The sequence below is a fragment of the Phoenix dactylifera genome, chromosome 17, assembly GCF_051530095.1.
Source record: "Phoenix dactylifera cultivar Ajwa chromosome 17, Ajwa_hap1_PhDact_Kaust_v1.1, whole genome shotgun sequence".
Taxonomy (NCBI): domain Eukaryota; kingdom Viridiplantae; phylum Streptophyta; class Magnoliopsida; order Arecales; family Arecaceae; genus Phoenix; species Phoenix dactylifera.
Window position 1 is genome coordinate 5,773,213 of NC_143206.1, and position 8,996 is coordinate 5,782,208.

The window sequence follows — 8,996 nt, forward strand, 5'->3', positions numbered from 1 at the left end:
CTTTTTCTGATCTATACTTAGAATATAAGAAGCTTAGTTTAAAGAATAAAAAGCTAAATCAGAAAAATATATCTCTTGCTGAAAGCTATGATATAACTCAGAAAAATCATAAATTACTTTCAGAAGACAATGAAAGGCTAACTAAAGAAGTTAACAAATTTAAGCCTATAGTTGAAAAATTTACTATCAGCTCTGAAAAACTGAACTTAATGATAAATAATCAAAGAGCTGAATTTGAAAAGGCTGGATTAGGATATCAATCTTGGTACACACAAAAATCCCTTAATGACATATGTGTTAAATCCTCCACTATCTATCATAAAATGGATTCTAATTTATCTGATGAACCTAATGAACAAAAACAGAAAATTAAAAATCCATCATCTACTTATATTAAATCGATGTTTGTTAAATTTAATAAGAGTATGCAAAAATACATTCCTTATAATCCTAAAATCTGCAAGCCTATAGACAAAATAGCTATTAAGAAAATATGGGTTCCAAAAGGAACAATAATAGCTAACCTACAAGGACCCAAAAGAGCTTGGGTTCCTAAGTTGAAAATCTGAATATTTTCTGTAGGTGTGTCTAGCACTCAAGGCTCCAACAAAAGATGTTAATTTAGACATTGGGTGCTCTAGACATATATTAAAGAATGAAACTTAAAATATACTTAAGAAAAGTAATTGAAATGAAAAGAATAATGAAATTAGTAATCCTTGCATCTCATCATTCTCTTTGCCTTAGTATCTAATTAAAACATAAATTGCAGGTATTAATCAATTTTGTGATATAGGTAATATTTTTAAAAACATAATCAAATCACTTCATTTTATAGTATGCTTTACTTACTGCTGGATAAGTTGCTAAATGATTAATCAATTTATTAAGAATAACTCTATGAATTCTCTATATGCTTGATTGAGAGTTTTTATCAATGGTATTATCTTTTATTGATCATAGACATGAGAATGTATACTTGGTATGACTTTAAATATATGCACTATGAATACCAAGATTAAAGAAACCACTTTTGGCATATAAAATCAATTCATACTAGTATGTACTTAATCTCAAAAGACCTTGTCATTGGCTTACTTAAATTAATTTCTACAAGGTCAAAGTTTGCTATGCATGTCATCTAGAAAAACAAACTAGAATCATTTCGAAATCTGAAAACATTGTTTCCACCTCTTAGTCTTTGAAAATTCTCCATAAGAACTTATTTGGATCTCTAGGATAGTGAGCCTAGGAGATAAGCTTCTTGACTTTGTAATTATGGATGATTTTTCAAAGCTAACGTTGGTTTTATTCTTGGCACTTAAATTGAAATATTTTCTGCTTTGGCACAAACTTACAAAAGGTTTCAAATGAAAAAGGTTTGCAAACTGTGAAAGTATCATGGCACAGTTTTGAAAACCAATTTGTTAATAAGGTTTGCACAGAAAACGGTATTGAATACAATTGTTTTTGCACCAAGAATACTATTACATATAGGGGTTATAAAAATATAAAAATAGAACCTTTGTTGTGTAAGGACAATGCCTTGTGATAGCAGTTGATTAATATTATCATCACAGCTTGTCATATTATAAGGTTTCTATTAAATCTATTTTTGAAAAAAAAAAACCCATGTGAACTCATGAAAAACAGAAAATCAAATGGTGCATACCTTCATTTTTTTTTTCAGTTATACATGTTATGTTCTCAAGAATGAAATATATGCCAAATCTGATAAAACAAGTGTTTCTTTGGATATTATTCTCTAAGCAATGCATATAGAATATTCAATGAAAAGATACCAGTTGTAGAAATGTCAATTCATATTATTCTTATTAAAACTAGATCTTTTATTGAGAATATAGTTTGTCATTTTTGCTTCTATTTAAAAAACATTAAGAAGAATGAACAAGATGATAATTGGTTAAGTTAAACTAAATCATTTTGAAAGGGATAAAATTTGAAATCTTATTGAAGAATCTGAAAACTTTTTATATTTGGAACAAAACTGAGTTTTTCAGAAACACACTAAATTAAGAAGAATTTGTGATTACTAAAAGAATTAATCAGAAAAGATGAAATAGATCTTGATGAAATCTTTGCATAATTAGAAGCCAAAGATAACCACTTTCATTTGATTGTTTTATGAGACTTGTATTTTGTCAAATGAATGTGTAGAATGAACTTCTGTGTGGTTATATTATTAAAATTTTTATGTAAAAATAACCATCTATATTTGAAAAATATTCATTACAAACATGATAAAATACTATTTGATTTAGAACAAGCACCAAGAGCATGATATGAATGATTAAGTAACTTTTTGATAGAAAGTAATAGTGATAAAACTATGTATCAAAAAAAAAAATTCTGATATCATAATTGCTCAAATATATATTGATGATATTATTTGTGGTGCTACTAATGAAGCTTTATGTAAAGTTTTTTTTTTTAAGCTCATGCAGGGTGAGTTCGAAATGAGTAAAATGGATGAACTAATCTTTCCTCTCGAACTCCAAACTAAGACAAATAAGAAAGGGGATCTTCATTGGCCAAAGTAAGTTTACAAGAATATTCTTACAGAAGTTTGGCATGAAGAAAGGTATATCTATGACCCCATATTGTAGAGTTTAAAAATAATGAGCAAGGTAATTTTATTGTTTGAAGCTGTATTACTATATCATGCAGCTTGTAGGCCAAATTGTATGCTCATTTTGTGCTTATATGCAAAGATATCAAACTAATTCTAATGAATCACATCTAATTGATATCAAAAGATTCATAAAAATCTGTTAAGATAATAAAACTAAGTACTCCAATCTTAGGTAAAAGCAAAACAAGTATAATATATTCAGCACATTTATAAGAATTATGTGAGCATTCCTTTGGATGGGATAAAATCCATAATCAACTATAATAGGAAGAGTTTGGAGTGAACATTTTTAAAGAGAAAAGTTTAACCTTTCTACATTGCTCATCATAGGGATGGTGCCAATGGGGAGGCTAGTGGTAGTACCCGGCACTATTTGACCCAACTATTCGGTGTAGGGTATATTAGGGACAGCACAAGAGGGAGGCTAGTGGTAGTACCTCGTGCCCCTTCCAACTCCACTGGATAGGGAGCAAATAGAGTATAGAGCATAGAAAAGTAAAACCAAAAGAAATGAAGATTAGAATATTCACTGAGTGGTTAAAAGAAGAAATTCAAAAATGAGAAAATGAATGACAAGATAAATGAAAGTATATAAAAAGCTTGTGAAAAGCCAAATGAAGTTTCGATCACTTGAAACCACACCTTAAGGATAAAAGCTTAAACTTAATTTAAAAATGCTTCTATCATTGCATTTTTTTGTAACTTTCATTATATACTTCAATGATTGTATCATTTTGGGGAATAACTCAATATGATTTCTAGATGAAAACTACGGTTTAAGAAAAATAGAATTACTTTGGATACCTTGGTTGTTTGCTCCGATACGCATATGAAACATATCATTTTTTATCTTATAAGTGTACTGAAATTGGTCTAAATGATGTGTTTTTCAATGATCTTGATTGCAAATAAATGGTTCTAAATATATGATATTATTTTGATATTAAAAAGATTTATGGTGCTTCATATATACATTGCTGAAAAACAATGACTAAGAAATTAATATTTTGAATATACACTCCTACATAATTAAATGCTTCTATCATTAAAAAGAAAAGCTATTTTTAAGAAGAGAGTTAATGATCCTAAAGCTTAGAATATTTCAACTCACTTCAATAATTCTTATAGGAAAGAAAATGTAATTACTTTTGAAAGAAATTTGAGCTTCAAAAGAATTATTTTCTGATTAATATCTCCATACATATTCAAAAAAAATAAGAGGAAATATAATTTATTCTTGAAAGATTAAAAAGAGTGATTGCTATAAATTTTGAAAAATTCTAGATCACTCTACATTCTTGATATTATAGAAGAACAAAAAAAAAAAGGTTTGAAAGAAAATGCATCTTTTGAGGGGGAGCTTTAAATACTCAATCTCTTTATTGAAAATTATCTTCAAACTCTAAACTCTCAAATGGAATGATTAATTAAGGGGGAGAAAGAAAATTTCAGAGTGAGAGATCATATAGAACTTAATCGTATAAATTCGCATCTAAAGATGAGACAAAGAATACTAAATGTAAAGTGGTATTAAACTTTGTGCTTCATTGAATATCTTTTGAAAGTTGGATTTCCATCTGTATTCATCGGTAAATCATTTATTTCTGAAAATTAATTGAAAAGGATTCCATCTGTCTTAGTTTCGAAAATTTATCCTGGAATCTACTTATGAGTTCTTATTGGCTTGCACTTTAGTGTTTCAATCCTGAGCCAATTCATTTTAATTAATTTTGATGCTATGATCTTTAAAGGAGTAAAAGAAAGTCTTTAAGAGAGCTTTAAAAGAACTTCCAAAGCCCTGAATTTTATGTATCCTACATTGCATAAATTCATTTTTTGGTATCTATGCTCCAATACTTTTAAATCATGAAAGAACTTTGAAGTCATTAAAAATTAAGGATTCAACATAATCTTATGTTTTTCGAGTATATAAATTTTGATCTTTATCTGCTCTTATACTATACTCTAAAAATTAATTAGATTGCTCTCATGTTGCTATATACTTAATATATTAAAAAAAAAAAAGGTATTGGATTTTCATTCGTGCTTTCTTTGAATATTATTCTTGATACTCCTTGAAATAACTTGAAATTGATTCCATCTACACTTGATTTGAAAAAAAAATATCTTTGGAATCTACATTTAGAGATTTCTTTTGGCTCACATCTTAAATGTCTCATTTCTAAAGCCAAACACATAGAAATAAGATATCATTTTATTAGGAATCATGTGCAAAATGGAAACATATGTATTGAGCATATATGTACTGAAAAACAATTAGCTCACATATTCACAAAACCCTTGAGTGAAGATAGAGTCTGCATGCTAAGGAGGAAATTAGGCATATGTGATCCTTTTTATTGAAGAAATATAAAAGGGACCAGGTAGTCTCATGATACATTCCTCCAATTTCTAAAAACCCATGAAACATGAGTCAAACTTATTATCTATAGATTCCTTACTCATGTATCATTGTCCTAGAAAGAATTTATAAGGATTGGAAGCAAAGAAAATTTTTAGAAGCAAAAAGGAAGAGAAAGGAAAAATTTCTGAACTTGGGTCGACCCAACCCAGAATAGGGTCGACCCAACGTTGAGTTGACCCAAGAAAATTCTTGAGTCGACCCAACGTCGGGACCCCACTGTTAAAAGGGGGACCCGTGAGCTATCTAGGGCACTATTTACCCTTTGTCCTCTTCAGAAAACCCTATTTCCCACTCTCAAATCTTCTCCAATCATCTCCAAACAGTAGATTACTTCAATATCTTGGAGAAATGGGATCCAAGAGAGCCGTAGCCAAGCGATCCGGAAGAGTCTCACGATCTTGTTTAGAGCCTAGGATATGTATCTAGTTCTCATATGTATTTTGAACCTTGATTGAGGAACATTGTATTTGCTTTTGTTTTTGGCATGATTATACTAAAATGTTCCTATTTTGATCAATGAAGTTTGAATATTTGTTATTGTGTCTTTTCCCATGTACCTATTTGATGATAACAAAAAGGGGGAGAAGTAAAGAAAGAGTAATAGGGAAGAAGTAAAGATAGAGTAAATAGAATAACAAAAAGGGGGAGAAGTAAAGAAAGAGTAATAGGGGAGAAGTAAAGATAGAGTAATAGGGGAGAAGTAAAGATAGAGTAAATAGAGTAACAAAAAGGGGGAGAAGTAAAGAAAGAGTAATAGGAGAGAAGTAAAGATAGAGTAATAAGAGGAGAAGTAAAGAAAGAAAGAGAAATAATTTGTAAAACAAATTGAAAAGCATATAGGAAAGCATATACATCCAAGGGGGAGCAATTTGCAACAATGAAAATGATTAAGTCAAAAATTTATATCAAATTTCAGAATTTGGCACATATAATTTTAGAATTTGGCACGCACCTTTCACACCTCGATACATAACCTGAAACTCATGTTTTATCTCAAATTTTTGGAGTTTCATCTTTAATGAATTATAAATGAAAGGGGGAGTAACACAAAAAGTCAAATTGGCAATATTTAAATGATACAGGGGGAGACTTCACTCTTATATATGAAAAGCTGAATTCAGCAAGTTAAACCCTTTCAAAAACTGAATTTAAGATAAGTATCAATAGGCTCATACTCTTTATTTTGTAATCATCAAAAAGGGGGAGATTGAGGATGATAGTGTTATTTTGATGATTAACAAGCAATTATCTAAAGTATGTTATAAGTTAAATCGATACTTCATTTATAAGTTTATTACTCTCAGTATATTTTGTATTAATTGATATAGATACATTTCATTGTACCTTGAGATGCAGCAAAGTGTGGATTGAGTCGACCCAAAGGATGATTGGGTCGACCCCGGCACATCAAGAAAACATTTGGCACACTTCTGCAAAAATGGCAAAGATGAACAGTGAGTTGGGTCGACCCAAGGAAAGCATGAGTCGACCCAAGGATCAAGATCCTCAAAACGAGACAGAAAAATGGTTCTCTGGATTTACTGAGAGGGTCGACCCAAGAAATAGTTGAGTCGACCCAAGCTTGAGTCGACCCAAGCCCTGAGAGGGTCGACCCAAAGGCAAGACAGAAAAGAAGACAGAAAAGGTTCTCTGGAAACCCTGTTAGGGTCGACCCAAGAAGAAGTTGAGTCGACCCAAGTGAACTTTGAGTCGACCCAAAGAAAGGTTGGGTCGACCCAAGTGAAGGAAGGCTGAATTATAAAGTTTCTGTGTTTCTGAGAGGGTCGACCCAAGGAATGTTTGAGTCGACCCAAGTGAAAGTTGGGTCGACCCAAGGACAGGTTGAGCCGACCCAAGCACGGGCAGAAGCATAACGGCTAGTTGTGCAGAAGTGCTTTTTGGACTCCCAACGGCTATAAACGGCTAGTTTCTTCAATCCAACGGTCAGGAAGGACTATTTGGAGGTTGGAGAAGTATTTAAGAGGGAGTATTCATCAGAGGAAGCAAGCTTTGGGAAAATACATCAAGTGCATTCAAGAGAGAACCCTAGCAAGGCAAGCTTCATCCAAGTGCTTCATTCAAGAATCAAAAGAAAGTGGTTGAGCAGATTCAAAGAGTCATCAAGAGCTCCATCCACCCTTGAAGAGTGAAGCATCCTTGACAAAGAAGAGAGAAGTCACATCAAGCGATAAATATTCTCTAAACTCTTCTTTGTAGATTATATTGTTATATTTGCTCATCTAGGAGTTTAAATCTTTCTTCTTTATTTGTTAAACTACTTGTAAAGGTTGGTTGGTTAGCCCGCAAAACCAACGGAATAGGTTGATTGGTGAACCCGGAAAACTAATTGTAAAGGTTCGTTGGTGAGCCCGTAAAACCAACAAAGGTTCGTTGGTGAGCCCGTAAAACCAACATAGGTTGTTGGTAAGCCCGCAAAACCAACGTAGGTTGTTGGTAAGCCCGTAAAACCAACGTAGGTTGTTGGTAAACCCGTAAAACCAATTGTATAGGTTCGTTGGTGAGCCCGTAAAACCAACATAGGTTTTTGGTGAACCCGAAAAACCAAAGTGTAAAGGTTTTTGGATTGTGAGCCCGGAAAACAATCTAACTGTAATCCGCGGAATTATAGTGAATTCCCAAGGGGTCGCTTGGGGAGTGGACGTAGGTGCTAAGGAGAGCACCGAACCACTATACTTCTTGTTGTTTGCATTGTGATTTGTTTAAGTTCACTAATTCATCATTTAACACAAGTAAGATAGTTAAAATTAAAAGAAACCAATTCACCCCCCCTCTTGGCTTGTCACCTTGGGCAACACATCTAATGACATAACTCAATTTTGCGATCATGGAATCATTCATGAAGTAACTGCTTCCTATTCTCTCCAATCAAATGGAGTAGCAGAAAGGAAGAATATGACTTTAATAGATATGGTTAACTCCATGCTTATAAGCTCAGAAGTACCAGAGAAGTTATGGGGGGAAGCTCTAGTTTCAGTCTGTTATATTCTCAATAGGTTTCCCTCTAAAAATAATGATCTAACCCCATATGAAATTTAGAAATATAGAAAACCTAATCTTAGCTATTTGAAAGTGTGGGGGTGCTTGGCAAAAGTGAAAATACCTGATTTTAAGGGGAAAAAATAGGGCCTAAAATAGTGGATGCCATATTCATAGGATATGTAGTCAATAGTAATGCCAATAGATTTCTGATGATTAATTTAGAAGAAAATGATATTAGTAACAACACTATCATAGAAGCTAGAGATGCAACATATTTTGAAGATACCTTTCCACTTAAGACTAGAGTAGATAGTGGTATAGCTAGTAGCTCTAGTAGAATAAGGACAAGAGAAATAGAAGTAGAAGAAGAACCTAGGAGAAGTAAGAGATCCAGGATAGAGAAAATTTTTGGAGATGACTTCTATACCTTTCTTATAGAGGACTCTCCAACTACTTTTGAGGATGCAATAAAATTTTTGGATTCACCCTTTTGGAGAGAAGCTGTCAACAATGAGATGCAGTCAATTATCCAAAATCATACTTGAGAACTGACTGATCTTTCTTCTGGCTGTAAAACTATAGGGTGCAAATGGATCTTTAAGAAGAAATTTAGGCCTGATGACTCTGTAGATAAATTTAAGGCTAGATTAGTTGCCTAGGATTTTACTCAGAGACCTGTGATAGATTTCTTTGATATTTATGCACTTGTAGCTAGGATTACTATCGTTTAAAAGGAAGAGGGCATGACCAGCTATTAGGATCCTAATAGCATTAACCTCCATTCATAAATTAGTGATTCATCAGATGGATGTGAAAATAGCTTTTCTAAATAGAGACTTAAATGAAGAAATTTATATGGACCAGCCAGAGGGATTTATAATCCCAGGCCAAGAAAATAAAGTTTGTAGATTAATCAGA